Here is a 20,195-nt window from a genome sequence, read left to right on the forward strand (position 1 = left end):
GTCTCCTGTATTGCAGGCAGATTCTTTACCATCTGAGCCACCAGGGAAGCTCCAAGATCCTATATGCTATGGGTCAACCGAACCCTAGAGCCACAGCCAGAGAATCCATGAGTTGCAATGACGATCCTGTGTGCCACAAGTAAGACCTGATGCAGCCAAGTAAAAAAAATAAAATATTTTCTAAAAAAGATTCCCTTTCACAGCACTCAGAAGGAACGAACCCTGCAGACACCTTGCTCTCAGACTTCCAGCCTCCAGAACTCTGAGACTGTACATTTCTGTTGCTTAAGCCTCCAGTCAGTGGTACTTTGCCATTCGCCCCAGGAAATGAGTGCAAACCCCTCATCTCTCCCTACTGTGCTTCTACTTTCCCTGTGAGTGCTATGGCCCTGATGCATCATCAGAGCCTGCAGGGATACGTGGCAGGGACTCAACACATAAACTCCCTTTGAGTGACTGAGTGACCTTTCCAGGGGAGGCAGAAAGAATGTAGGACCGAGTTAAGAGAGAGGAGTCTGGGAGTAATATTCCATTGTGTATATGTATTGGAACTGGATCCGCCTCTCCTGCTGTATGGCCCTGGGAAAACCCTGACCCTCGCTGAACCTCAGTTTTCTCCTCAATACAATGGAGTCTACAAGCAACTCACGCAGCTCAATATAAAAAAAACAAATAACCCACTTTAAAAATGGGCGGAAGATCCAAACAGAGATTTCTCCAAGAAGATTTAGCGATGGCCGAAGACCACATGAAAAGATGCTCAACATCACTAATTATTAGAGAAATGCAAATCAAGCATATAATGAAATATCACTTTACTCTGGTCAGAATTGCCATCATCAAAAAAGATCTATAAACAATAAATGCTGAAAAGAGTATGGAGAAAAGGACCCCTCCTACACTGTTCGTGGAAATGTAAATTGGTACAGCCACTATGGAGAACAGTATGGAGGTTCCTTAAAAAACTAAAAATAGAACTACCATATGACCCAGCAATTTCACTCCTAGGCAAATATCTGGAGAAAACCATAATTCAAAGATACATGAACCCCAGTGTTCATTGCAGCATTGTTTACAATAGTCAAGACTTGGAAGCAATCTAAATGTCTATCAATAGAAGACTGGATAAAGAAGATGTGGTACATATATACAATGGAATATTACTCAGCCATAAAAGAATGAAATAATGCCATTTGCAGCAACATAGATGGACCTAGAGATTGTCACGCTGACTAAAGTAAGTCAGACAAAGAAAGATGTACATGATATCGCTTATATGTGGAATCTAAAGAAAGTGTACAGATAAACTTTTTTGCAAAACAGAAGTAGAGTCACAGATGTAGAAAACAAACTCATGGTTACCAGGGGATAAGGGAGAGTAGGGATAAATTGAGCTTCCCTGGTGGCTCAGATAGTAATGAATCCACCTGCAATGCAGGAGACCTGGGTTGGATCCCTAGATTGGGAGATCCCCTAGAGGAGGGCATGGCAACCCACATCAGCATTCTTGCCTGGAGAATCCCCATGGACAGAGGAGCCTGGCGGGCTACAGTCCACGGGGTCACAGAGAGTCAGACACAACTGAGCGACTAAGCACAGGACAGCACAGGGTAAAATGAGGGATTGGAGTTGACATATACACACTAGTATAAATAGAGCACAGGGACCTCTACTCAATGCTCTGAAATGGCCTATATAGGAAAAGAATCTAAAAAAAATGTGGCTATATGTATATGTACAACTGATTCATTTTGCTATACAGCAGAAACTAACACAACATTGTAAATCAACTATATGCCAATAAAAATTAAAACAAAAATGGGGCCATCAGATAAGCCAGTATCTCTAAGCTCCTGGTTATCATAAATCCTGCTTGCTGCCTCCCCTCAAGCCTGCATAGAAAATGTGGTTTCTTCTGGGTGCCAGGCAGAGAAGGTCCCGTCCACGCCCCTCTGCCCACCTGTGTGTGTGCTCCCCACTTCATAACAGTAATGGTCAGTGCTTACTGACCTTTTAAGCATGCTGGCCATTGTCTCCATGACCCCATCAAATCCTCCCAATACGCCCTGCAAGCTAAGTGCTGTTCTCATCTTTGTGTCCATTTTGCATATAGGTAAAACTGAGCCTCAGAAGGCCAAGTCAAGTGGCTTCAGGAGTCACAGCCAGTGACTGGGGAAGGTGGGATTCAACCTCCAAACTCAGGCCTTCAGTGGCTGTGCTTCCCACCCCCAGCCAGACTGGACCCAGATGACAAGATAACTATTCAGAAGGCCTACAGGGGGCTTGGCATGGCCAAGGACAAATCTGTCAACAGTTCAAAGCATTTCACTGTCCTCAAGGGGCTCATGGGCTAGAGGGGGAGATAGACAAAAAATTGAATCAATAACAGTGGAAAGTGAAGTCAGGTGGAGTGAAGGAAAATAAAGAGGAGAAGGGGAGGAAGAGTGGTCTCTGTGGGTGAGATGTTTAGAAACGTGGAAGAAGTGATAGTTGGGTGGTGACCAAGTTGGAAAGGCAGATCCAGTGCAGCTGACCCTCAAAGCCATCCAGGAAGGAGCCTAGGCTCTCGAGCACCCATATCCCCTCCTCCACCAGGAGGCAAAGGCCCTTACCTGTGGGCAGCAGGTATCTCAGAGCTAGCAGCACCAGGAGCCACTGCCGGCCTCCAGGGGTGCCCTGCCATGGGCCGGCCATTCAAGGCATCAGGAAGATGTGGGGGGCCACTCCTTGGCCTTGGTGCAGCCTCTGAGTCGAGCTCACAAATGTGTCTGGCACCTCCTCTCCAGGGCCAGGAGGCCAGGTGGCTGAGATCTGGCAGGTATCAAATATACCCAGTTGGTCTAATCCTGTGAGGCTGGGCAGGGCTGGGAAAGGCCCCCTCGCCTGTTCCCAGGCCCCGATTGGCTCCCTGGGCCCTTGGTTCAGCCCTCCTGATTCTCAAGAAGACAGGGATCCATGAGCGTGGAGAAGTCACCTGCCAGCCTTGGCCATGAGTTTCAGGGAAAGACTCTACTAGACAGTACCTCCCTGGCATGTTCCCCAGACCCAGGGCCACATCACAATTTTCATGAGCCAAAGGCACTTTTGCTCCTTTATTGCAAAAGACCCTGATGCTGGGGAAGATTGATGGCAGGAAGAGAAAGGGGCGACAGAGGATGAGATGGTTGGATGGCATCACCGACTCAATCGACTTGAATTTGAGCATTCCAGAAAATAGTAAGGGACAGGCAAATGGCGTGCTGCAGTCCAAGGGGTTGCAAAGATTCGGACGCGGCTTAGCAACTGAACAACAGCAACAACGAGAGCATGGCCTCTTCTTAAGAGTCTCAGAGCATACATTAACAGCTCACAAAGGAACAGACCCCTTAAATCCAGCACTTGCCAAACCTGTTTGGGCAAAGACTGGTTTTAAGAACAGAGAGGTTGAGTAAGTTACCAAAGTCACACAGCCAATTTGAACATAGGTCCGTCAGGTGCCACAGACCATGTATTTCATCACTGTCCTGTGTTGCTACTTTCCTTTTGGAACAGAGCCAGAGTGTGGACATCCTGTATGATCTCAGGCATCTTAAATTTTTTTTTTCCTTTTTTGACCACACTGCACAACTTGTGGGATTTTTAGTTCCCTGACCAGGGATTGAACCTCAGCCCTTGGCAGTGAAAGTGAATAGTCTTAACCACTGGACTGCCAGAGAATTCACAGGCATCTTAAAATTTTTAAACCTCGGTTTCCTCACCCAGTTAAATGGGGCTAATAATAGTACCTACGTTTTAGAGCTCCTGTGAGGCTCTTTCTAAAACTTTTAGAATAACTCAGGCTGCTCTAATAAGCACTAAGGCAAAGTACTTTTTAAACCCTGAGATGAGGATTTCCCTGCTGGTCCAGTGGTTAAGAATCTGCTTGTCAATGCAGGGGACACGAGTTTAATCCCTGGTCTGGGAAGATCCCACATGTTGAAGGGCAACTAAGTCTGCATGCCAGAGCTACTGAGCCAGCACTCTAGAGCCCGCAGGCCACAACTACTGAAGCCCGAGTGCCTAGAGTCTGTGCTCTGCAACAAGAGAAGCCACCACAATGAGAAACCCCTGATCACCATAACTGGAAAAAGCCTGAGTGCAGCAATGAATATCCGGTGCAGCAAAAAAAAAAAAAAAAAAAAAATATATATATATATATATATATATAAATTAAAACAATAACAACAACAGCAAAACACAGATGAATAGTTCAGAAATACGTGTGGAGAAATATGAAGTGTTGGCTATGTGCTGGACTCAAGGCAAAGTCTTTTGTATGATGTTCCTCCTTCAAGCCTAATCAGACCACGTCATGATGTTCCTCCTTCAAGCCCTATCAGACCACGTCATGTAGATCAGTGCTTCTCACATTTTCTTGTGCACAAGAGTCACGTGGGGACCAGATTTCACTTGTTGTTGTTTTTGTTCAGTTGCTCAGTCGTGTCCGACTCTATGCGATCCCATGGGTGGCAACACACCAGGCTTCCCTGTCCTTCACCATCTCCTGGAGTTTGGTGAAACTCATTTTCATTGAGTCAGTGATGTCATCCAGCCATCTCATCCTCTGCCGTGCCCTTCTCCTCCTGCCTTCAATCTTTATCAGCATCAGGGTCTTTCTAATGAGTAGGCTCTTTGCATCAGGTGGCCAAAGTATTGGAGCTTCAGCATCAGTCCTTCCAAAGAATCTGCATTTCTGACAAGTTCTCTAGTGATACTGATGCCGCTGGACCAAGGATGACACTTGAATTAGCCAGGAGTTATTCCCATTTTTCCTGAGAAGGCAATGGCACCCCACTCCAGTACTCTTGCCTGGAAAATCCCATGGACGGAGGAGCCTGGTAGGCTGCAGTCCATGGGGTCGCTAAGAGTCGGACACGACTGAGTGACTTCCCTTTCACTTTTCCCTTTCATGCATTGGAGAAGGAAATGGCAACTCACTCCAGTGTTCTTGCCTGGAGAATCCCAGGGACGGGGGAGCCTGGTGGGCATCTGTCAATGGGGTCTCACAGAGTCGGACATGACTGAAGCGACTTAGCAGAAGCAGCATTCCCATTTTTCAGAGGAGGCAAACTGAGGCATAGAGAGATTAAGTGGCTTGCCATAGCTCACAGAACCAGTGAGGGTCAGGGCTTTTATGGACACCAGGATCTGATTGCAGGGTCTCTTGACAGCTGCAGTCTGCAGACTTCCTGCCTGGAGTCTAATCAGGAAGGACCACACAGCAAGCAGAAGAATTGCACCTTGTTTTGAAGGTTCCTTCTGAGGGAAGAAACCTCAGGGTGAGGATGAGATTCTAGAAAAAGCCCCTGATGGTCTTGATTTGGAAGGAGAGGTCCTGGGGGCAAAAGGGGACAAATGAGGGGCTGCTGACATGAGTCAGGGAAACATAATTTGATTCATAGTGATGGGACCAGAACAGACACTAGGTGGGTGGAACAGAGTAGGCTAGGAGAGTGATGGATGAGAGTGATAGTTGAGAGAGTAGAACAGGGGTCTAGGAGGGGAGTTCTGTGGTCCCCTGCTTCTCCTGGATCCATGCCCACACAACCCTGGATGTGGTCACTTTGCCCAAGTTAAAAACTCTTAATGGTTTCTCATGACCCCAGGACAGAGTCTACTTCTTTAACTGGCAAATAAGACTGTGAAGGCAGGGGTGGCATGATTTAATGCTCTGCTATCACTGTCTTATAATTCTTCATCATTTTCAAACAAGCAATCCCTCTTTTCATTTTGCACTGGGTCCTGAATATTATCCTTTCTATATATAATAGTTTGCACCTGCTAATCCCCAATTCCCAATCCTTCCCTCCCCCACTGCCCTTTCATCTCGGCAACCACAAGTCTGTTCTCTATGTCTGTGAGTCTGTTTCTGTTTCATAGATAGGTTGATTTGTGTCATATTTCAGATTTCACATGTAAGTGACATCATATGGCGTTTATCTTTCCCTTTCTAATTTATGTCACTCAGTATGATAATCTCTAGTTACATCCATGTTGCTGCAACTGACATCATTTTGTTCTTTTTAATGGCCGAGTAATATTCCATTGTATATATGTACCACATCTTCTTTATCCATTTATCTGTTCATGGACATTTAGGTCGTTTCCATGTCTTAGCTATTGCAGCACCTATTTGGGCTTCCCTGGTGGCTCAGGTGGTAAATAATTCTGCCTGCAGTGCAGGAGACCTGGGTTCGATCCCTGAGTTGGGAAGACCCCATGGAGAAGGAAATGGAAACTCACTCCAGTATTTTTACCTGGGAAATCCCATAGACCGAAAGGTCTGGTGGGCGGCAGTCCCTGGCACAAAGAGTCAGACATGACTGAGCGGCTAATACTTTTTACTTTTGTCTATATGCTTGCTGAATGAATAAATACACGAAAGAATTAATGGATAGATGGAAGAATGAAAAGATGAATGGATGAAAATATTTGCTAATAATGGAGTTGACATGAGTGGGGCAAATCAGAGAGGGCCACCCAGAGGAGGCACTTGATTCCTTTGGGTTACAAATAGCCCCAGAGGGTCCTCTTTTCAAATACAGCATTAGGGGCAGGAGCGATCAGTGTTCTTTAACATGGATGCTTTTTTTTTTTTTTTTTTTTTTGGCTAAAGCAGACCCAGAGGGCAGAGAGTCTGAGTCCTTTTAGCACACCAGGAAACTGTACTCCTTCTCCCTGTGGGGAATGCAGAAACCCTGCCCAGAAATGGAATTAGTAATTGAGCTGTTCCATTGTCTCCTCCCATGTGACTAAGGAAAATGTGGAGGATGAGAGAGGGGCCTGACACTGCTCAGCTCCTCAAGATATAAACACAGGGTCTGAGTCTGGGTCCAACAGAACCAGGACTCCAGGGACAGGCTAAGACAGAATGGATTTCTGGAATCTGGGTCTGCATCCCCCGGTTTAGGTGTATTTGCCACACACATCAACCCCCAAATAAGCACAGTGGTTAAGTGTGAGGACTCTGGAGCCTGATGCCAAAGTTCAAATTTTGACCTGTCTCCCTCCTAGCCGTATGACTTTGGGCAAGTTATTCAACCTCTCTGGGCCTCCTGTCTCTTCACTTGTCAATGGATATGTCAGGCGAGTGTATGCTCCTCGGTTCTGTCTCATGACAACAAAGATTTGGAGCGACGGACATTAAAGCCCTTGACATGTCACAGCTCTCAGGTCCTGGACAGACCGTATTATAGCTCTTAGAAAATCAGTGTTACAGCTCCGTGTTACAGCTCTATTTTATTTAGATAAAAACAGGAAAATCCATCCTGGAGGCATGAGGGCATGTCGACCCAAAGATGCAAAGAGAAGAGCTCCCCAGCGCGTGGGAAAGAGAGAGAGAGAGAGAGAAAGTTTTGGCTCCTCTTTTTATGTTTATCTCTCCCTGGGCCTGTCCTATGTAAAGTGGGCCAGCCAGGACTGTTGTTTGTTTTACCTGAGGTCCTCACTCCGGTCCTTGGACCTTCCTTTGTTCTATTTCCGTGGGCTTTTCTCTTCCTTATCTTTTAGCCACCGCCATTCTGGACTCCCTTTCCTTATTCTAACTACCTAACATATATAAAGAAACCATATCACAGAGGAACTGTGCAAAATGGTTAAGACTGCCTGATGCACAGTAGGCCCTCTCTGTGAGTTTTTCTTTTTGAAATATTTTATTTGAGACTTCCCTGGTGGTCCAGTGGTTAAGAATCTGCCTTGCAAGGCAGGGCACATGGATTTGCCTCTGGTGGGGGAACTAAAATCCCACATGCTGCAGAGCAACTAAGCTGTGCCCTGCAATAAAGGACCCCGAATGATGCAACTAAGATCTGAGACAGCCAAATAAATAAATGCTTTTGAACTGTGGTGTTGGAGAAGACTCTTGAGAGTCCCTTGGACTGCAAGGAGATCCAACCAGTCCATTCTAAAGGAGATCAGCCCTGGGTGTTCTTTGGAAGGAATGATGCTAAAGCTGAAACTCCAGTACTTTGGCCACCTCATGCGAAGAGTTGACTCATTGGAAAAGATTCTGATGCTGGGAGGGATTGGGGGCAGGAGGAGAAGGGGACGACAGAGGATGAGATGGCTGGGTGGCATCACCGACTCGATGGAAGTGAGTTTGAGTGAACTCTGGGAGATGGTGATGGACAGGGAGGCCTGGCGTGCTGCGATTCATGGGGTCACAAAGAGTCGGACACGACTGAGTGACTGAACTGAACTGATATATAATTTTTTATTATTACCTTTTTTTTTCTTTGACCATGCCATCAGGCTTGTAGAATCTTAGTTCCCTGACCAAGGATTGAACTGGAAGGAGACACCGCGTGTCCATCCACTTCCCAGAATCCCTCTCGGTAGCATCCATCTTGGCTGAGTGATGTGTGCACCACGAGGAAAGACTCTGAATTAGAATGATTGGCCAATGACCACCCGGAAACTAATCCCATCACCATAAAACCCGAGACTGAGAGCCACGGGGCAGAGCAGTTCTCCTGGGTTCCCTTACCCTACTGCTCTCCACCCAGGTGCCCTTTCCCAATAAAATCTCTTGCTTTGTCAGCACATGTGTCTCCTCGGACAATTCATTTCCAAGTGTTAGACAAGAGCCTAGTTTCGGGCCCTGGAAGGGGCCCACCTTCCTGCAACATTGTGAGTGAGTTTTAATAAATGCAAGAAGTTAAGTGGGAAACTTGAACCTGCCCTTTCTGCCCTTATTCCTGGGACTACAATTTGATTCTCATCATGTTGTAGCCACTTGTTCTGGGAAGCAAACTCACTCAGTAGGACAATGCAGATAGTGGAGTGCAGTTTATTATACTGGTGGACCCAAGGCAGTCTCCTCTTAGCCAAGGACCCTGACCGACTTTTGTGAAAACCTTATATACCTTAAGTGTACTGCTCAAGCCCACATCCCCAAATTCCTTAAACCTAGCCTGGAAAATGTTAAAGGGAGATACAATCAGGTTATAGCCATGATTCATAATCAGAAGGGTCAGCTGATTATACACTGTAGCCTACACCAATGGGTGCCATAAAGATGACAAAAGTGATTGACTACATAGGGGATTATTACATTCTTTTTGGAGATGGGAAATCTTGATACGGAATCTGGTGTTTATCATTCCGGGAGGCCAGTTCAGCTGTAGGTTTGTTATCCCCAGGCACATAGTCCAAAGCTCACTGAGAGTGCAAGATGGAGTTTCCTTCTTTTTCAAGGTGGAGTCAGCTTGGCCTGTTCCTTTCTTCCCTCAATCACACCCAAAGGAATTCAGAGCCTAGTGAAAGCTCATTTTGCACATAAGAAAACTAATGCTCAGAGCTCATGGGCACAAGATTGTGAGTGCTGGTGTCTCCTGTCAATTTAAAAAGTATTCACAACCTAAAAGTTGAGAGTCATGTTTCATTTAGTGGGATTTTTTAGGACTTCAAGCCCAAGATACAGCATTTCAAGTAACCCTGAGGAAACTGCTCCAAGGATGTGAGGAGAGGAGTGAGATTGCAACAAAGTGCAGGTAGTCTGAACAAGAAAAGGTTAAAATTAATTAAGGAAAACTGGATCACAAAGAAGGTTGAGCACCAAAGAATCAATGCTTTCAGGTTGTGGTGACTCTTGAGAGTCCCTTGGACTGCAAGGATTTAGAACCAGTCAATTCTAAAGGAAATCAACTCTAGATATTCATTGGAAGGACTGATGCTGAGATGAAACTCCAATACTTTTCCCACCTGATGGGAAAAGCTGATTCATTGGAAAAGATCCTGATGCTGGGAAAGACTGAAGGGAAAAAGAGAAGGGGGCGGCAGAGAATGAGATGAGTATCACCAACTCAATGGACTTGAATCTGAGCAAACTCCAGGAGATAGTGGAGAACAGAGAAGCCTGGCGTGCTGCAATCCATGGGGTCCCAAAGAATCAGACACGACTGAGCAACTGAACAACAACAACAAAACAACTCAGGAAATGTGCATCAGATACTGTTGTCTAGGTTCTTTAGAGAGAAGCTAAAGCAGACTTCCCTGGTGGTTCAGACGGTAAAGCGCCTGTCTACAATGCGGCAGACCCGGGTTCGATCCCTGGGTTAGGAAGATTCCCTGGAGAAGGAAATGGCAACCCACTCCAGTACTATTGCCTGGAAAATCCCATGGACAGAGGAGCCTGGTAGGCTACCATGGGGTTCCAAAGAGTCGGACACTACTGAGTGACTTCACTTTTTCATTTTCAAAGCAGAGTATATAGGGGAAGGGCCTGTCCGGGGAAAACCCCATAGGGTCCTGCCTGTTTACACTCTCTCTATCCTAAAGGGAAATGCTTCTTCTCTTTCCCCTCACTCTGTTTTGGGTTTTCCCTGGAAAACAGTCCTTAGATTTGCTAAAACCTGATAGTTCAGACTTATTCCTTGGACACTTTGGAGGACACCCTAGCCCCTTCACTGAACCCAAGGCCCTGAATAGAAAGCCTGTCCATAGGGAACGCTCACTGTTCCCTAGGTTTTCTGGGCACTGGAAACAAAGAGATGAGCGGAACTCGGATTTCCCTGGCAGTATAGTGGTTAAGACACTGCACTTCCAATGAAGGGGGCATGGATTGATTCCTAGTTGGGGAACTAAGATCCCACTTGATGTGTGCTTTTTCCAAACCTCCCCACCTCAAACCCCTCTGTGATAGTTACACAACTCTGTAAATATACCAAAAATCATTGAATTGTGCAAGTAAAGCAAGTGAATTGTATGGTATACAAAATGTAACTCAATAATAATAATAATAATAATAATAAAAGCAGGCACAGATCTGTATATTAGACTGCTACTGCTGCTAAGTCACTTCAGTCGTGTCCGACTCTGTGTGACCCCATAGACAGCAGCCCATCAGGCTCCCCCGTCCCTGGGATTCTCCAGGCAAGAACACTGGAGTGGGTTGCCATTTCCTTCTCCAATGCATGAAAGGGAAAAGTGAAAGTGAAGTCGCTCAGTCGTGTCCGACTCTCAGCGACCCCATGGATTGCAGCCTACCAGACTCCTCCATCCATGGGATTTTCCAGGCAGGAGTACTGGAGTGGGGTACCATTGCCTTCTCAGGAGGTCAGTTTAAAAAAAAAGAAATGAGCCAGACAGACTGTGAGGTTCATCCCTCAAGGACATTGGGCCTAGCAGGGAAATCTGACAGCTTTCACTGAATTCTCAAGTGGTTGATTAATGACGCCCAAGACTTGCCTGCTGCAGGAGGGGGCCAGGGCAGGGGTTGGGGGGGTAGGGTGGGGTGGGGCATCATCAGGGAAGCAGCCTTGTCAGCTCAGGCCTGCTGCTGCTGCTGCTGCTGCTGCTGCTGCTGCTGCTGCTGGAGACTTTGAGGAGGAGGGTGGGTGGGTCACAGGGAGTCCCAGGCCTTTGGGGCATCAGTGTCAGCTACTAAAGTCCATGTCTGCCCCTTTGGCTGATATGGGCCCACCTGGCTGGCTCTGACCCCAGGGCAACATCTCCATCCTTCGGCCATTCACACTCCTGTGCTGGTGACTCATGCCTTCCCCACCTCCATATCTTTCCATTGTTCTTTATCTCTCTGCTCCCCATACTCTCCCATACACTTTTTTTCTGGGAAGTGCTCCAACTGTCGTGTGTGTGTGTGTGTGTGTGTGTGTGTGTGTGTGTTAGTTGCTCAGTCATGTCTGACCTTTTGCCACCCTGTAGACTGTAGCTGACCAGGCTTCTCTGTCCATGGGGTTCTCCAGGCAAGAATACTGGAGTGGGTTGCAGACTGTTTACCGTCTGAGCCACCAGGGACAAATTGCCTTACCTTTAAAAACCTGCTCCTTGGGACTTCCCTGGAGGTCCTGTGGTTAAGACTGTGCCCTTCCTTCCACTGAAGGGAACGTGGGTTCAATCTCTGGTTGGGGAACCAAGATCCCACATGCTGCACGTTGTGGCCAACAAAAGAAAACAAAACTGCTAGTTATTTATTCTTAGAGTGATTCCTTGTACATGCCAGGGTGCTCTCTCACCTCAGGGCTTTTGCACTGGTTGGCCTCTGTGTCTGGCCATAGGGTTCCCTACTTCATTTTTTTTTTTTTTTTACAGCTCAATCAGACATATCTTTTACTAAACAGACAGCAGATAGCACACCTCCAAGATGTGGCAGTGGGCCAGTCCCAAAGGAGTGGCCCTTCCTTCAGCTTTTTAAAAAAATTTAATCTTTAAATAAAATGTTATTGAAGCTTCTCTCGCAGCTTAGTGGGTAAAAAATCTGCCCGCAGTGCAAGAGACCTGGGTTTGATTCCTGAGTCTAGAAGATTCCCTGGAGAAGGAAATGACAACCCACTCCAGTGTTCTTGCCTTGACAATCCCATGGGCAGAGGAGCCTGGCAGGCTACGTCCATGGGGTCACGAATAGTTAGACACTTAGCAAATAACCACAATAGTTGATTTACAATGCTCTGTGAGTTTCTGCTGTACAGCAAAGTGAATCAGTTATGCATATACATATATCCACTGTTTTTAAGATTCCTTCCCCATATAGGTTTTTACAGAGTATTGAGCAAAGTTCCTTGTTCTATACAGTAGGTCCTTATTAGTTCTCTGTTTTATGTCAGAATGGATAAAGAAGATGTGGTACTTTTATACAGTGAAATTTTACTCAGCCATAAAAGAGCAAAATATTGTCATTTGCGGCAGCATGGATGGACCTACAGATTTCATTTTAAGATGAAGTAAGTCAGAGAAAAATAGATATCATATAATATTGCTTACATATGGAATCTTAGAGAAATGGTGCAACTGAACTTATTTACCAAATAGAAATAGAGTTGTTAGGTAGTTAGAATAGGGAAAAGGAGTCCAGAATGGCGGTGGTTAAAAGATAAGAAGAGAAAAGCCCTCGAAAATAGAACAAAGGAAGTTTCGAGGACCGGAGTGAGGACCTCAGGTAAAACAAACAACACTCGTGGCTGGCCCAATTTACAAAGGACAGGTCCAGGGAGAGATAAACATATAAAAAGAGGAGCCAAAGCTCTCTCTTTCTCTCTCTCTTGAGCGCGCGTGTGCTGGGGCGCTCTTCTCTTCGCGTCTTTGGGTCAACATGCCCTCACACCTGGAAGATGGACTTTCCTGTTATTATCTAAATAAAATAGAGCTGTAACATGGAGCTGTAACACTGATTTGTCTAAGAGCTATAACATGATCCATTTGAGACCTGAGAGCTATAACACTGTCTGTCCAAGACCCGAGAGCTGGGACACGCCGAGGGCTTTAATGTCCGTCACTCCAAATCTTTGTTGTGGACAAGACAGAACTGAGGAGCATACACTTGCATGACAGAGTCATAGCTGTAAAAACAAATTTATAGTTACTAGGCAGGAAAGGTAGGGGGAGAGATAAATTAGAAGATTGGGATTTGACACTTAAAAGATAATAATTTATTAATTAATTTTTGGCTGTTCTTGGTCTTCCTAGGTGCACAGGTGGGCTTTCTCTAGTTGTGGTGAGCAGGGGTTACTCTCTAGTTGTGATGCATGGGCTTCTCTTGTTGCGGAGTGGGGGCTCTAGGCCAATGGGGTTCAGTAATTGTGGTGCTGGGGCTTAGTTGCCCCAAGGCATGTGGGATCTTCCTGAACTTGTGTTCCCTGCATTGGCAGGGGGACTCTCAACCACTGGCCCACCAGGGAAGTCCCCTTCCTTCACTTTTTAAGGTCCTTAAACCAAATGCCACCTTCTCAGAGAGATATTTCCTAACTTCAATTTAAAACTGCCATCCTATGTATAATAGCATGTTAGTTAATCATATAGTATTGACTGTAGTTCAGTTCAGTTCAGTCACTCAGTCGTGTCTGACTCTTTGTGACCCCATGGACTGCAGCACGCCAGGCCTCCTTGTCCATTACCAACCCACGGAGCCTACTCAAACTTATGTCCATTGAGTCAGTGATGCCTTCCAACCACCTCATCCTCTGTCATCCCCTTCTCCTCCCACCTTCAATCTTTCCCAGCATCAGAGTTTTTTCCAATGAGTCAGTTCTTCACATCAGGTGGCCAAAGTACTGGAGTTTCAGCTTCAGCATTAGTCCTTCCAATGAATTTTCAGAACTGATTTCTTTTAGGATTGACTGGTTGGATCTTCTTGCAGTCCAAGGGACTCAACAGTTTTTTCCAACACCACAGTTCAAAAGCATCAATTTTTTGGTGCTCAGCTTTCTTTATAGTCCAGCTCTCACATCCATACATGACTACTGGAAAAACCATAGCTTTGACTAGATGGACCTTTGTTGGCAAAGTAATGTCTCTGCTTTTGAATATGCTGTCTAGGTTGGTCATAGTTTTTCTTCCAAGGAGCAAGTGTCTTTTAATTTCATGGCTGCAGTCACCATCTGCAGTGATTTTGGAGCCCCTCAAAATAAAGTCTGTCACTGTTTCCATTATTTCCCCATCTATTTGCCATGAAGTGATGGAACCAGATGCCATGATCTTAGTTTTCTCAATGTTGAGTTTTAAGCCAACTTTTTCACTCTCCTCTTTCACTTTCATCAAGAGGCTCTTTAGTTCTTCTCTTTCTGACGTAAGTGTGGTGTCATCTGCGTATCTGAGGTTATTGATATTTCTCCTGGCAATCTACTGCTTCATCCAGTTCAGCATTTCGCATGATGTACTCTGCAGGTAAGTTAAATAAGCAGGGTGACAATATAAGCCTTGACATAATCCTTTTCCTATTTGGAATCAGTCTGTAGTTCCATGTCCAGTTCTAACTGTTGCTTCTTGAACTGCATACAGATTTCTCAAGACGCAGGTCAGGTGGTTTGCTATTCCCATCTCTTTAAGAATTTTCCACAGTTTGTTGTGATCCACACAGTCAAAGTTAATACAGTATGAATACAGTATTGCATATTTGAAAGTTGCTTAGAAGTTCTCATCATAAGAAAAATAAATTCGTAACTATGTATGGTGACAGAAGTGAACTAGACTTATTTCGATCTTTTTGCAATATATACAAATGGTGAATCATCATGTTGTATCCTTGAAACTGATAAGTCAATTATACCTCTATAAAGGTAATAATAATGAAAAATTAATCTTGTTTGTACAAAACTTCTATGTGAATGTTCACGATGGTATTATGCACAACAGGCAAAATGTGGAAACAACTCAGATGCCCATGAACTGATGAACGGATATACAAAATGTGGTCTCTTAAAACGTATACCCCCGCAATTTTTTTTTGTGTGTGTGTGGTTTAGTTGCTCAGCCGTGTCTGAGTCTTTGCAATCCCATGGACTGTAGCTGGCCAGGCTCCTCTGTCTACAGGATTTCCCAGGCAAGAATACTGGGGTGGGTTGCCATTTCTTCCTCCAGGGGATCTTCCTTGTCCAAGGATCCAAATGGTGTCTTCTACATTGGAAGGCAGATTCTTTACCGCTGAGCCACCAGGGGAAGTGTCCCCATAATCCACTGCTGTGTCAGTCTTGTCTCTTCACCTTCACTTTCTTCTTCAAATTCTGTCTTGTTCCCCACCCCTCAGATGAAGTGGACCCTACATCCTGTCTTGTTCCAGGGTCTCCTCTGGACTTATACATGCTCATTTTTGTTTTATTATTCATTGTATCTTCCCTTATCTCTCTCCCACTGCCTCTCTCTCTGACTCTCTTCTTTCTCCCTCCCTAATTCCTTCCTCTCTCCCTTCCTGCCTCCCTCTCCCTCTCCCTGCCTGGGAAAGAACTGGGCCCTGTGGATCCTCCCTATTTGGACCCCAGACAGTGCTGGCCTGGCGTGTGGTTGGAAGAGAGGGCACAGATTCCTTGAATCCTGACGGTGGGTGGAATGGATGAGAAATTCAGAACGCTTAAGGCTACTTTCCTAAAGTGCCCCAACTTGGGGAGCCTTTGGGGAAGCTGTGAGTTTGTGGCTCCCCTGTGGTGAAGTACCTGAGGCGGGGGTGGTGTAAGGACCCAGGATTTGCTAGCCTGTGCCTGGTACCAAAAAGGCATTACATGGAAACTTGGAAACTTTGGTTTCAAGGACTTGAGGGGAGAGAGACGTCTTAGGTATGTGTTTCTGCTGCCCCCGTGTGTCTCAATGTGGAACTGCATGAATTGAGTGTCTAGACCAGCACCGAAGTCCAGCTTTGGAGAACAGCCATCCTCAACCTCCCATTACATTGTGGGTCAATTAGTTTGAAAAAAAAAAAACGCCTCTAGGAGGATGTCAAGGCATCAGGCAGCCTCTAAGGTGGCTATGATCCCCAAATCCCTGTCCCCTGGTATTTACTCCGTGTATAATTCTCTTGCCTTGAATATGGGCTGGACATATGACTTGCTTCAGACAAATGGAATACAGCAAAGATGATAAAAAGTCATTCTGATATTGGATTATAAAGATTGTCTGGTTGTACCCGCCTCCTCCTCATCTTCACTCATCCCTTCCCCCACCCCCTCCTTCCTTTTTCCCTCCCTCTCTCACTCTCTTTCTGTCTCTCTGTGTGTCTCTGTCTCTCTCCCTCTTTCTCTCTCTGCACTATGAAAAGGTCTATATGTCCAGGCACTCTTACCAATCAGCAGAGAACTGAGATCTGCTCAGTGTAAGACTGGAAAACAGACCCTCTATCCTCAGTCAAGGTATGAGATGACCAGTCTTTGCTAGCATCATTTTTGTTGTTGTTGTTTTGGCCACACTGTGTGGTTAGTTCCCTGGCCAGGGATTGAACCCACAACTTTCAGAATAAAAGTGGGAGTCCTAACCACTGGACCGCTGGGGAATTCCCCTTTCTAGCATCTTGACTGCAACCTTATGAAAGATCCAGAACCAGTCACCCAGCTAAGCCACGCCCAGTTTTCTGACCTAACAAGACCATAAGATAATGACTGTTGGTTGTTTTAAGCTGAGTTCTATATTGGGTTGATAATACTTGCAGGATTTTATTCCAGGATTAAGAAGTGAAGAAATCTAAATATATATTTAAAAGCATGGGGTCTTCCCTGGTAAAGATTCTGCCTGCCAATGCAGGAGACATGGGTTCAATCCTTGGTCCAGGAAGATTCTGCATGCGACGGAGCAGCTAAGCCGCAACTATTGAGCCTTCATTCTAGAGCCTGGAAACTGCAACTATTGAGCCCATGTGTTGCAATTACTGAAGCCCCAGTGCCCTAGAGCCCATGCTCCTCAACAAGAGAAGACAGTGCACTACAACTAGAGCGTAGCCCCCGCTCACGACTAGAGAAAAGCCTGCACAGCAATGAAGACCCAGCACAAAGATAAATAAGTAAATAATTACATTAAAAAAAAAACATGGACAGCTCCTTACAACTTACTTAAATGCTGGCTTATGTCTGACTTTGCACATGCAGTTCCCTTCTTTTGGCACACTGTTCCCATTTTCTTCACAGGAATACTTCCCTATTGCCTGATTCAGCAGGACTCAGTTCAGAAGTCACCTTATAATAGAGACCGATTGCTCTCAGAAGTCCCCAGATTAAAATACCATCCCCATTTGTCTCTGTCTCGTACCCTTCCTTGTGCCTTTGAAGTCCTTCTCACCATTGGTAATTATCTGGCACAGAGATCATCTCTTTATTTATTGTTGTTTTCCCTGATGAATGGGGAATGGTTGCTTTGCTCTCTATTGTTTAATTTCTTTTTAAAATTAATCTCAGTGAAATTAACTTTTTTTCTGTTGTGCCATCCTTGGTATGTTATCCTATGTATAGATGTGTGGGATTTGGGAAGTAGAGTACCACTTACATTTTTTAGCACTTTCAGAGTCACTGCTCTGATATCAAGATGCAGAAGAGTTCCATCACCACTCCCCTCCCCCCACCACAAAACTCCTTGTACTAAACCTCTGTAGTTATAGGAAAGGGCTTTGTTTTCTCTTTCTTGCTTGCTGCTTTACAGTCAGAGCTCATTTGCTGAATGACTGAATAAAACATATATCAATGCCAACAAATGTGGGAAGTTGATATTGTGAGAGGGCTGTCAGGATGACTCTCCTGGAGTTGTGGTCTTAATTTCTTTTCTCTCTCTCTCTTCTTAAGCAGGCTTCTCAGTGTGGTGGCTTCTCTCATTGTGGAGTACAGGCTTTAGATGAGAACGCTCAGTAGTTGGAGCCCACGGGCTTAGTTGCTTCATGGTGTGTACGATCCTCCTGAACCGGGGATCCAACTGTGTCCCCTGCATTAGCAGGTGGACTGCTAATCACTGGACAACCAGGGAAGCCCTATATACATTATTAAAATCTGGACCACTTCTAAAGTCTGTATTGAATTTGTTGCAATATTGCTTCTGTTTTATGTTTTGTTTTTTGGCTGTGAGGCATGTGGGGTCTGAGCTCCCCAACCAGGGGTAGAACCTGCACCGCCTGCATTGGAAGGCGAAGACTTAACAGTTGGACCATGAGGAAAGTCCCCCATCTACATGTTTAATTGGAGTGTAGTTGATTCACAAAGTTGCATGAGTTTCAGGTGTACACCACAGTGATTCAGTTACACATATATATGTATTCTTTTTCAGATTCTTTTCTCTTACAGGTTATTACAGACTATTGAATAGTGTTCCCTGTAGTATACAAGGGATTGTAACCTTGTTGGTATAATGATGTGTATATGTTAATCCCAAACTCCTTATTTATCTTCCCTGCACTTTCCCTTTTGGTTAGTTTGTTTTCTATGGCTGTGGGTCTATTGCTGTTTTGTAAATAAATTCATTTGTGTGTGTGTGTGTGTGTGTATATATATATATATATATTAGATTTGTGCTCTTAACTTCTTTTTTGTCATAGCTTTCTAAAAATAATTTTATTTATTTTTGGCTGGGCCAGGTCTTCGTTGCTTTGCAAGACTTCTCTAGTTGCAGCGAGCAGGGGCTACTTTTCGTTGCGGTTTACGGGCTTCTCACGGTGGTGGCTTCTCTTGTTGTAAAGCACAGGCTCAAGTGAGTGGCTTCAGTAGGTGGGGCCTGCAGGCTCTAGAGCATGGGCTCAGTAGTTGTGGTGCACTGGCTTAGTTGCTCTGGGCGTGGCATGCAGAATCTTCCTGGACTAGGGATTGAACCCGTGTCCCCTGCGTTGGCAGGTGGACTCCCATCCACTGCGCCTCAAAGAAAGTCTGCTCTTAACTTCTTAACAAAAAACAAGACAGAGATAGTTTGGCTGACAGAATCTTAAGACATTTTTATTGAGGCGTTAATGAGGTATTCCTCACTGCACAGGAGAGGGAGGGAGGTAAGCAAGTGCTTTAACTCAAACAGGATACAAAGGGAAAGGTTTGCAGGAAATTATATGAGCCCCTGAGTTCTAATACTTTCCCTTCTCTGGTCATTTCAGTCCTCTCCCAACCAGCATTGTAACGATTTGCAGTTATATGGCAGGACGACAAAGGGAAATTTCGAGGAGCGCTGTGGACCAACTTTCACTTGATTTTTGGTTTTTCCAAAAAAGGACCAGACTGATGGGTTCCACCTCCTTCTCTAAATTCCAATATTCTTAAATTCTGGATTTTATTTACCAGAAAATGGAGGATTTCACTGTCTTTCCAGTCTACCACAAGGCCAGGTCTGTTGTTTCAACTGAAAAAGTTTAATACTCTTGAAAAGAAAACAATAGTAATGATCTTTAAAGATTATTTATGGTGATACTCAGTCCTTATAACAGTGAGGTCATGTCCCCAGGAATAATAATACTTGCGCATTCAATCTATCTGCCTTCTTTAAACAAAAAAAATAAGTCCATCAAGTGACCTATATAAGCAATCCAGCTTTGAATGAGGTTGTGTCAAACTAATATGCCTTTCTCAAATGGTAATTTATTTAAAAAATTAAGATATTGGAATGGATAAAGAAATGTGGTACATATATACAGTGGAATATTACTCAGCCATAAGAGGAATGAAACTGGGTCATTTGCAGAGAGGTGGATGGACCTAGAAACTGTGGTACAGAATGAAGTAAATCAGAAAGAGAAAAACAAATATATCTTAATGCATATTTGTGGAATCTAGAAAAATAGTATAGATTAATTTATTGGCACAGCAGAAATAGAGACACGGATGTGCAGAACAAATGTGTGGACACCAAGGGGGAAAAGGGGGTGGTGGAATGAGAGATTAGGATTGACCCACATACACAATTGATACTATGTATAAAATAGACAGCTAATGAGAACAGACCGCATGGCATAGGGAGCAGTCTGTTCCCTCAATGCTCTGTGATGACCTAAATGGAAAGGAAGTCCA

Source organism: Bubalus kerabau, chromosome 1 (genome assembly GCF_029407905.1).
Source record: "Bubalus kerabau isolate K-KA32 ecotype Philippines breed swamp buffalo chromosome 1, PCC_UOA_SB_1v2, whole genome shotgun sequence".
NCBI lineage: Eukaryota > Metazoa > Chordata > Mammalia > Artiodactyla > Bovidae > Bubalus > Bubalus kerabau.